Consider the following 11862-nt stretch of genomic DNA (forward strand, 5'->3'; position numbering starts at 1 on the left):
CAAGAGCGCTCTGGAGCAGGTTTTCATCCAGGATGTCTCTGTACATTGCTGCAGTCATCTTTCCCTTTATCCTGACTAGTCTCCCAGTCCCTGCCGCTGAAAAACATCCCCACAGCATGATGCTGACACCACCATGCTTCACTGTAGGGATGGTATTGGCCTGGTGATGAGCGGTGCCTGGTTTCCTCCAAACGTGACGCCTGGCATTCACACCAAAGAGTTCAATCTTTGTCTCATCAGACCAGAGAATTTACTTTCTCATGGTCTGAGAGTCCTTCAGGTGCCTTTTGGCAAACTCCAGGCGGGCTGCCATGTGCCTTTTACTAAGGAGTGGCTTCCGTCTGGCCACTCTACCATACAGGCCTGATTGGTGGATTGCTGTAGAGATCGTTGTCCTTCTGGAAGGTTCTCCTCTCTCCACAGAGGACCTCTGGAGCTCTGACAGAGTGACCATCGGGTTCTTGGTCACCTCCCTGACAAAGGCCCTTCTCCCCCGATTGCTCAGTTTAGATGGCCAGCCAGCTCTAGGAAGAGTCCTGGTAGTTTCGAACTTCTTCCACTTATGGATGATGGAGGCCACTGTGCTCATTGGGACCTTCAAAGCAGCAGATTATTTTCTGTAACCTTCCCCAGATTTGTGCCTCAAGACAATCCTGTCTCGGAGGTCTACAGACAATTCCTTTGACTTCATGCTTGGTTTGTGCTCTGACATGAACTGTCAACTGTGGGACCTTATATAGACAGGTGTGTGCCTTTCCAAATCATGTCCAGTCAACTGAATTCACCACAGGTGGACTCCAATTAAGCTGCAGAAACATCTCAAGGATGATCAGGGGAAACAGGATGCACCTGAGCTCAATTTTGAGCTTCAAGGCAAAGGCTGTGAACACTTATGTACATGTGCTTTCTCAATTTTTTTATTTTTAATAAATTTGCAAAAACCTCAAGTAAACTTTTTTCATGTTGTCATTATGGGGTGTTGGGTGTAGAATTCTGAGGAAAAAAATGAATTTTATCCATTTTGGAATAAGACTGTAACATAACAAAATGTGTGAATACATTCCAGATGCACTGTGTATATGTATATATATATATATATATATATATATATATATATATATAGTATGAAAGGCGCCTGACCCGACACAGATTGGACACAGGAGGCACATGTTAAACAAACAATCTTTTATTTTTCTTCAGCTGGAGGGCACATCTTCCCTGTAATCCCTCCAGCCACAACACAGTCCCAAGCACAAATAAACACACAAGCACTATCCTCTATCTCTTCCTCCACCACTCCTCCTCAGCAAGCTTCGTCTTCCACCTCCCGACTCTGGCTGCTGAGTGGTGGTTGCTGGCTCTCTTTTATTAGTCACCCGAAAGTCCTCCAGGTGGTTGATTGCCGTCATCCAGCTGCACTTCCGGGTAAGGCGAAACCAGTGCCCAAAAGAGGCCAGCTGCTCCTGTTGCAGCACCCCCTGGCAGTGCCTGTGGAACCCCACAGAGCTGCACAGAACTCCAACCCCCATGAAGCCCAGGGGGAGATACTGGGCTTCTCACCCCTGTCCCCTCGGCAGATGTGGTGAAGGGACGTCTCGGCAAGGCATGGGCCCCAGCCATCTGTCACAATATATATATATATATATATATATATATATATATATATATATATATATATATATATATATATATATATATTTATATATATATATATATATATATATATATATATATATATATATATATATATATATATATTATATATATATATATATATATATATATATATATATATATATATATATATATATATATATATATATATATATATATATATATATATATATATATATATATATATATATATATATATATATATATATATATATATATATATATATATATATATATATATATATATATATTAACACAGACAGAACTATTCCTATTCAAGAGGACACCTTACAATTTTCACAATAAATCTGTGTTTTGTAGTACTATTCATCTTCTATTTTGGAGAGTGTTGGCTGAACAATGATGATATTGGCACAGTTGCAATGATAAAATTGAGTTGCATGAACTAAATTATACTGTGCTAACTAAGTGACACAAAAGATAGATAGATAGATAGATAGATAGATAGATAGATAGATAGATAGATAGATAGATAGATAGATAGATAGATAGATAGATAGATAGATAGATAGATAGATAGATAGATAGATAGATAGGAAAGGCACTATATAAATAATAGATTGAATTTTCTTTTAGGTTAATACTATATAAAGTTATATTTCTCTAGCCATTCCATGCAGCTCTGCCCGCATAGCAGTGAAACAGGGCAAACTTTAAAAATCAATAAACAAACAGGTATCGCTAGCTAAGCGGAGATAAGGTACACTTCAAAACATAGAGGTAGACTGACTCCCCAGTCCTGATGTCACGCTTCCCACTCCCCTCAGCCTGCAGCAGTCTCTTTCTTGGATTAGTGCGAATATATCGATCCTGCAAGCAAACTATGATTCTTAGTGTGATGAGAGAAGTCACAAAATCAACCTGAATGTTCAAGCAAATTATTGAAAAAAAACCTGATCTAAATCTGTTAAGTAGATCTCTCGTGAAAAGTGGAAAGACATACAGACAGACAGACGTTGAGTTTTATATATAGAGATTAGCAGTCCTCACAATGACCATGACTTCACAATCATTGAGAGTATACATTAAGGATTACTTTATTTCTTTGGGAGCAAGCCATTCATTTGTCTTTATTTTATATAAGTAGATTTCATGGATTTAAAGTGCAATATAAAGCAAATGATTAATAATACCATTAAGCAAACACATTAAATGTCTACATAAAAAGTAAGATGTGCAGTGAATTTAGACTTTAAGGCAGGTGTTATAAAAGTAAAGACATCCATCTATTTTGTGTAATACTGTCAAGGACAGATGGACCTTAATTTGGCAACAGGCAGGAATCACACCTTGATGGGACACCAGCCTACTGCATGGGACACTTAATCAAACATGACATATTATGAATCACCAATTAACCTAAACTGCACATCTTTGAGACGTGAAGCTTGTGAAAGCCCAACGAGATGTAAAAAGAATGTTCCAGTTCTAATAAGATAGTGAGTCAGCTGGTATTTGAATCCAAGTCCCTGATACTACAAGGCACCAGAATTAACAGCAACCCAGCCATGGAGGCCAAGAAAGTATATGACAGATGAAAAAGCGACTGTGTCGAGTAAATATGACAATGCCACATATGAGAATCAATGTCTGAACTCTCCTGGAGTGAAGCAGGTCAGAGCTTTATGAAAATATTGATGGATGACACTTGTCAGACCAGCTGTTCCATTGTCTGAACTCTCTGTGGTTGTATGGTTCTACTGAGATCCCAGGGGCACAACAGACCTGAATGTGAGAATCATTTTGATGTGGAGAGGGTGTTTGTGGAATGCAGCCAGTTCAGTGACTATAAGGTTAAAATGTCTGGTGCCTTTGAGTGGACATATTGGCAGAAGAACTGGTGATATTGTCTCTTCACATGCATCAGATTCTGAGCTATAATGGACTTCAATGTATTATATAGCTACATAATAGGTGTCAGGTCTTTTGATTGCCCAGGGGTGCCAGGATCAGAGTGTTGGAGGAGTGGGTGGTTGTGGGTGGAAGAGAATGGTACAGATGGGACTATATGTGAAAAGAAGCCATAATGGCAAAAGCAAAACTCACTTAAGAGTGACCTATGATATACAGACTCCACTAGGGGGCTATAAATATAAATATAAATATCTATCTATCTATCTATCTATCTATCTATCTATCTATCTATCTATCTATCTATCTATCTATCTATCTATCTATCTATCTATCTATCTATCTATCTATCTATCTATCTATCTAAAAGTCATACACCATGGCAATGGTAAGATGAAACCCATAGTCTATCATTTCATATGGGTAGCAAATTATGAGCACAATGGTCCTGCTGATTATCATAATTGACTTGTTTTGGCCATCTGTCCCTATAAATATCAGCTAGATCTAAGGAACAAGGTGCATTCAGTGGCCACCAGAGGGCACACTTTTAAACCTGGTGCAGCACCCTGGAATCATAGGTTGGCATAAATTGCCATTTACTAGCAGGAAACAGGAAGTGAGCAGGAACAAATTCTTATTGGCAGTAAAGGAAGTACAGTATCTTTAGGTCAGAGCAAGTGGGGAAGTCAGCCCAAAGATGAATTTGTAGTGGTCAGTGCTTATTAGGTTCATGACCCTCTCATACATAATTTGTTTGGCTTCCATTGGTCCTCCATCACACTTGTTACAAAAATAACTACTAATTTTGTTTAGATAGTCTGGGCTCATTTGATGCCTTTTACTCATATGAGGTATCCTTAGCCTTCTTATACACACATATGAATTGGGTTCTGGATGGAATATCCCAAGAGCTTAACTTCTTGCGAGGACCAATGTCCCGCAAAGGTTTATCACACTGGAGTTTTACTTCTTTCTCCTTTGTTGTCTTCAGGCCTGTAGCTTATTTTATATTTTTAGTATAGTTCAGCACTGTTATGTCTATCTTAATTTTAATGTTACATTCCATTATGACAATTTATAGCACATTGTCAGCCAAACTGTTGTGAAGACTACTACTGCATATGTAAATGAATAAACCTTCTTTTAGATAGCTCCCGTCTACAGTGACAACAGTTTCAAGGATAATTTTAGGTGTAATAGCTTTTGGCTTGTCACATAAACTTGTTGGAGTTGGTCTTCTCCATCCATCCATCCATCCATCCATCCATCCATCCATCCATCCATCCATCCATCCATCCATCCATTCAGTTTCTCAACTTCTCAGTCTAATATAGGGTGCTGGGGAGGTGAAGCTTCAGTGCTAGGTGAGCACTTGGAAAATGCAGTTTAATGTAGCAAAGTGCAAAGCGCTACACATAGGCAAAAGAAACATCAATTACAAATACAAGATGAGAGACACTGCCCTACAGGAAATAACCTCTGAAGAGGATTTAAGAGTTTACAGTGACAACACGTTCTCAATGTCTAAGCAATGTGCAGAAGGTATTGAAAAAGCAAATAAAATGTTAGGTGAAATCATAAAAACTGTTGAATATAAATCAAGGGATATTATGTTCAGACTATATAATGCCCTAGTGAGACCACATCTGGAATACTGCATGTTGACCAGATGTTACAAGAAAGACATAGCAGCACTTGAAGCTGTGCACAGGAGAGCCACCAGGCACATCCGAGGACTTAAGGACATGTCCTAGTATTTCAGACTGCCTGCATTGCGCCTGTTTGTATTGTACTGCAAGTCTTCAAAATCCTCAAAGGCATTGATAAAGATGATCCCGCAGAAGTCCTTCAGCTTAAAGGTAAATCACAAGCAACCAAAATTGCTTAATCCCTTTGGACATGTTGGTCATGGGGAGCAGGTGTTCATCCTACAGTGCTAGAAACCAAGCTTGGACATGTTATTGGACAATATTTTAAAAGAGAAAAAAAGTAAAATTGCTGCTTACTATTTTGGCCACCAGGGGACACACCAACCACCCAAACCTTACACAGACACCTGGCACAAGTCTAGCACACCCAAAGCCTTTATTCAGTGGGAAACACTTCTCAAATTGTTTCCCACTAATCCACAATACAATAGCACCAGTCATAACAGATAATAAAGCACACAGCTCTTTTCTTCTCTTCTTTCTCCTTCCGCCTTCTTTCCTCCTCTGGTAAGCTTTGTTCTCCTCTTCCTCCCGACTCTTGATCCTCATGTAGTGGCAGGCAGCTCCGTTTATGTGATTCCCGTAAGTATTTCTGGTGTTCCGAAGGCTTGACCCGGAAGCACTTCTGGGTAAGGCTGGAGCTCTATGAAGTAGGGCTCCCCAGTCCCGACAGCAACCCTTGGTGGCACCCATGGCATCCAATAGGGCTGAGTCAATGAACTCCAATTCCCATGAAGTCCTGTGGGAAAACATGCTGCTGCCACAACTTTGGGGGAGATAATGCCCTGTGAATGTTCTCTCCCCTGGTCCTTCCAGTGTGAAGGCGCAAGTGCCACGGCCGTCCGCCATGCTATGTTTCCTTAGGGAGTCTTGCGGATATGCAATCAGGTTGGTAAATGGCTTGTGTGGGAGACTAAGAGAACACTGAAGTGTGACTGAATCTGAACAGATGCAAAAGAGACAAAAGTTTTGAAACCTGATATACCCTTAACTTAAAAAGACTGAGAATTCTGATCTAGGAGGCATCTTCACTTTGGCCTTTTTTAAATTCTAGTTCTAATTTAATGGATAACGTTGTGTAATGCTTTTGGAGAGTGTCCAGTGGGAAAGGAACTACGTAAGATAAGGGCCGATTAATGATCTTGAGTTAACTGCGCTGATGTATGCTTGAAATAATGAAAAATAAATTTTACATCACCCGGCCTACTGTATTGACTGGTGGTTGTCACATAAATGAAGGAAAGAAAAAAAATCAATCTTCTTGCACCCAGTCATGAGAGGCAAAACATTTTCCAAAAATGAAGGGCCACTCCTTTCACCAGGTGGGACATAATCTTCAACTTCCACAAAATTCGGGAATGTCTGATGCATTTGTGTTTAACAGATCATTCAGTTAATGCTTACTTTTTATTATTCTTTTCACAGAGAGCACAAATCAAAACATACAACTCAAGACAGCACATTCTCTTAAATATTTTATAATATTGGTTGAACTCTTCTATGCCTAAGATGACTAACACAGACAACTCCTCAAGTCTGAGGAGCTGGCTTTCCAGTTTGCCAAGATGACCCTTGAACAGAGCTCATTAAATACGGTAGATGATTCATTCTAATAAGTTTACCATCTATGATAAGGTACCTGATAGTCATAATAACTACTTGGCTGATAACCTCCATAAAGGTTTTTGGCTACAAAATGGTATAATAGAGATTGTTTTGCAATGTGTTGAGCAGGCCAAATGATTACTCTTGGTTGGTTCCAAAAGGGTGTGCCAGTGTGAGCTGCTCTGATCTCTGTAAGAGGAAGGCTCTTACTTTAGGCCATCGATTCTCGATGACCTGTGTTCTGCTAGCATTGGTCAAGTGACCCACAAGGTGACAGGCAATGTCTCTGAACAAAGAGATGCTAGGTCACTTAGTCCTGGATGTTCATCGTTTAATACTTCTTTTGAATTTAAGCAATCAGGCTGCTGCCCTGTCCTCTTAAATGTACTTTCCTGCTGTGAGACCACTGTCACACTACACTTTACTACAGAGAATGTCACATTTAATGGTTGAATTTCCTGGCTCTCAATGCCTTGAGGATATCACATGAAATTACATGACCAGGAACTGCAGAGGGGTGACAGATTAAACATCTCGACTATCAATACAGTTTCAGTTCTCCTACTGCTTCTCAAATTTATTGTGAGATTAGCAGCCAATCAATGTTGAGCACGCCAGAATAAAAACAAGATGTCAAATAGGTATTGGCACTGGATCAAATTTTAATGAGCCTACAATATTTATTTATTTATTTACTAGGGGGCTTTGCCCCCTGCTCGCTTCGCTCGCCAACCTCTCCATCCTGCTCTATGCACCAGCCACTTTGCATCTCTGCCGGTCACGTATGTGGATTTCACTTTCAGCAAACAACAAATGTTTTAATTTTCGCGGATACGCCTCTTCATTGAGAAGAAACACTACTTTTCCCTGATGGCAACACGAATTAGACAATCTACAATTCTCTGACTTGAAGTTTAAATGTGAACAATATCTACATACTTCTGTCATATCACCTATGTCCATATATTCTATCTCTTTTTGTTGTTCCATTATTTCACTGAGTATATGATCTTTACTAACATTTCTTTGAGACTTTCGAATTTTAGTGCTTTCATTATCTCTAACCTGCTCTGCAACATTTTTGAACCTCTTTATGACGTTCTACTTTGTCATCTACTCTTTGTCTTTTATTTCCAGTCCCGTGCATGCTTAAATCTCTTGGCACAAAGTCTTGTCTCTCGGGACATGAAATTATCTTTCTGAAAAAGTCTTGTCTCATCCCAGGCTAAAAAGTCTCGTCTTGTACCAGAATTTTATTATACAGTATAATAGAGAGATTTATTTGTTAATTGATTGATTAGCTGTATAATTTGTCCTTTGAATCCATATCCTTGCTTTTTATGTTTCTGCTGCAGCATGCATCTGAATTTCCCCTTCAGATTAATAAAGTTCATCCAGTCTCACCTAAAAGAAGTGGGAGTTCAGGGTGTGGTGTATAGTTTGGTGCAACACTGGCCAAAACACAGGAGGCAAAGAATTATTGTGTGAGGAACCTTAGCAAAGTTTGCTGAAGTTTAAAGTGGTGTCCCTCAGGGGTCTGTACTGTGGCTGTGGCTATTTTAATAAATTAGAACAATCTAGACAAGAACACTCAATTTATTTAATACATTAGATCAATCTAGATGAGAACAGGCCATTCAGCCCAACAAAGCTTGACAGTCTTAATTCTTCTAAAACAGCATCAAGTCAAGTTTTGAAAGTCCTAAATGTCCTACTGTCTACCACACTACTTGGTCACTTATTCCATGTGTCTGTGGTTCTCTGTGTAAAGAAAAACTTCCTCATGTTTGTGTCCCCGAAAATAACACTCTCAATCCACTGGACTAATTCCAGTTCTATCTATGACTAATTTACATAGATAGAACTTTATTTGACACCATTGGAGAAATTTGGGATTTTACAGAAGTTTGTTAAGAAATAAATAAACAAACACACACACATGCTATGGTCTGAACACACACACCAGAATAACTAATAAGAAAGAAAATTTCAGACTACAGTCATGGTGTAAGTTACCATGTAGTGTGGTGAACAGTAGGACTTTAGGATTGGCAAGCTTTGTTGGGCTGAATGACCTGGGGCCTCATGTATAAACGGTGCGTACGCACAGAAATGTTGCGTACGAACCTTTCCACGCTCAAATCGCGATGTATAAAACCTAAACTTGGCGTAAAGCCACGCACATTTCCACGGTAACTCATACCTTGGCGTACGCAATTTCTCCGCTCGGTTTTGCAGACTGGCGGCACCCAGCGTCAAAGCAGTGCTACTGTTCCTGTGTGGTCACCCTTTCTTTCTTAGCTCCACATTCCTGACGCGGCTTTATAAATACACTGAAACTAACTGCATATTGTTTATTAGTGTAATGCATCTGATTGTAATTAAACTGTAGCAATATAATGTTCCAGGTGATAGCCATAGTATTCCAAATACCATAACTGCTTTAGCGTTGTAACTCTCACTGCATCTACTTCTTCTTTCAGCTGCTCCTGTTAAGGGTTGCCACTGCGGATCATCTTTTTCCATATTACTCTCACTGCACCACTCGGAGTATTTATATCACTGTATCTGAGTGTGAATCACAGCAGCAGATGATCGGAAAGAGAATTATCGGTATACAGTTTCAAGTACACACTATCTCAACCACGGCAAAAAGCGTCAAAGCCTTTCCTGTACGGACCTTGCGTTTCAGAAACAGTTTCATCCCAAGAACTATAAACGCACTCAATCAGTCCATCAAGTGCTCCTTGTAGAACTGTTCGTACTTATAAGTACAATCACCTCACTGTAAACTTACACTACAGTTATAATATTGCACAACCTGCGCTACTTTATAAAGCGCGTATGATGACAATATCATTTTTAAGATGAAATGCAGCAAAATATGTTGCTTATAGTATACAGATAAAACTTTAACTTCATTTAAATAATCTGTATTGTTAATAATTAAACATGTGAGGACACGGAGCCGCAGCGTATAGCTAGTTCAAGGATAGCTCCTGCCTTGCGCTGTATTCTTGCTGGTGCTGACGCAACACTGGAAGGATAGACGAATAGAATAATGAAACACGTACTACGAAGATATTTCAATGTTCCTTAAAAGTTTTGAAGAATCTGCGTTCTAAGCTTACAAATGGCTTAACGTCTATTACAGAACTGATTGTGTGGCGATTGGAGAAAAAAAAGTAAGGACAGGAATTGGGGGTTAGTACGTTTGATAGAGACAGTACTGCTACAATAAAGTATTTCATTGAAGGTTGCGCATGGCGCAGCAAGCCTCTTGCGTGAGATATGAACAAGCACTGCGCCACCGTGTTCCCATGTTTAATAACATGCTTTCATTCCTATCATCATGAAAATGATATCACGTATACATCTCAGTATTTTAATTATTCAGAGAGCTGTAATATCTCGAATGCAATGCATTCTGTGTCCTGTCGGAGAAAGAGAAAGAACGGAAGCACGTAGTGATTCACACACATAGAGTACATAGAAGATCAAACACAGAAAAAAGCATTTAACATGCTACTTGAGAAACTAGTAAAATAAACGATTTTAAGATGAAGTTTATGATGTTCTACTTTAATGGCAAAATAAACTACGTGATTAAAGTGGAAATTTCGAGATTAAAGTTGACATTTCGTGCTTTTTTCCCACTGTGTGCCTATGTTTTTTGTTTGTACTCTAATACGCTTTCATATGACACTCAGACGGTGGGCTACGACTTGCCTTTTCACGACGACTTTGAGATATGATTTCTTTTTTATTTCGGGCACTGTGCGACTTTGTGAATTTGATCTTTCGAGTTTTTCCGACACTCTGTCACTCGATCAACTTTCTTTTGTTGATTATACCATTGTTTAAACCAACAAATTGTACGTTTTTCCTTTGCCTCCACTTGGTATTCGCTGAAATTCTTTTATTTTCCCCTGTGCTTTTCCCATTGTCTTTTCACAGAAGGCTATTTATATCGATTTGCATATTCAAAGAGGCGTAATTCTGGGAGGAGTTGGGGTGGGACAGAAGGCACGTGCACATGCGTTACTTTTCACGCTGATCAGGATTTATGTAGTGGAAGAACATGAAAGTATATGTGCACACAGATTCCTGCATCTGGATTTTTCTGTGCGTACGCACAATCCCGCTTTTGTGCTTACGCCATGTTATAGTGTGAGTTCTACGCACGGCGTTATACATGAGGCCCCTGGTCTCTTTAAAATCTTTCTACTTCAACAATGGGCTGTGGGAATTCCTACAAGATGGCAGAATTTCAATTTCCATTTACTTCCTTATTTTGTTTATCTGCCAAAGAGATTTACAGTCTTTCAATACTTGAAAGAATTTTGACTCGTGGTGCTCATTCTGATCTTCACAAAGTACATATCAATCCCTGCATACCAGACACATTACACTTCCATTATTTGGCCTGCCAAACTAACAGAAATATCAAGGTTGCAATTTATACAGTAAATACACACAGCAGTAAATTCAAGTTTAGTAAAGGAACATCTATGTGAGAACAATGCAGAGTATGCTGACCAGCTGTGTCATAGTGTGGTATTCTTAGGGTTGCCAGACATCCCTTATATACAGGACATGTCCCATATTTGATAATTTTGTCCCCTGTCCCATACTGACCTTTCAGGGACACCCAAATGTCCCGTAATTTGTTCAATTTTCAAATTTCGTAATAAAAATATATTTTTACTACCGTCATGGAACCTTAACTGTCAGTGTAAAGAATTTTATAGACAGGTATTAGAAAACAAGGACCTGTTAACAAAAGCCAAATCATTAGTGAAATATAACTAAAGGTACAAGTTCAATTCTCGTGTAGTCTGTTAAGAAAATTTTTCATATAAGTTTTGTTTCTTTTCAAATTCTGGGACAGGTGGTTGAAATGGCTCAGTTCCTCTCTGGGCAAGTCTCTATCTGAGATATGTTTGGTAAAGATACAAGAAAAAAGCAGTTTCTGTCAGTCCAGTCCTGACATACTACA

This window comes from Erpetoichthys calabaricus, chromosome 8 (genome assembly GCF_900747795.2).
Source record: "Erpetoichthys calabaricus chromosome 8, fErpCal1.3, whole genome shotgun sequence".
In the NCBI taxonomy this organism is placed as follows: domain Eukaryota; kingdom Metazoa; phylum Chordata; class Cladistia; order Polypteriformes; family Polypteridae; genus Erpetoichthys; species Erpetoichthys calabaricus.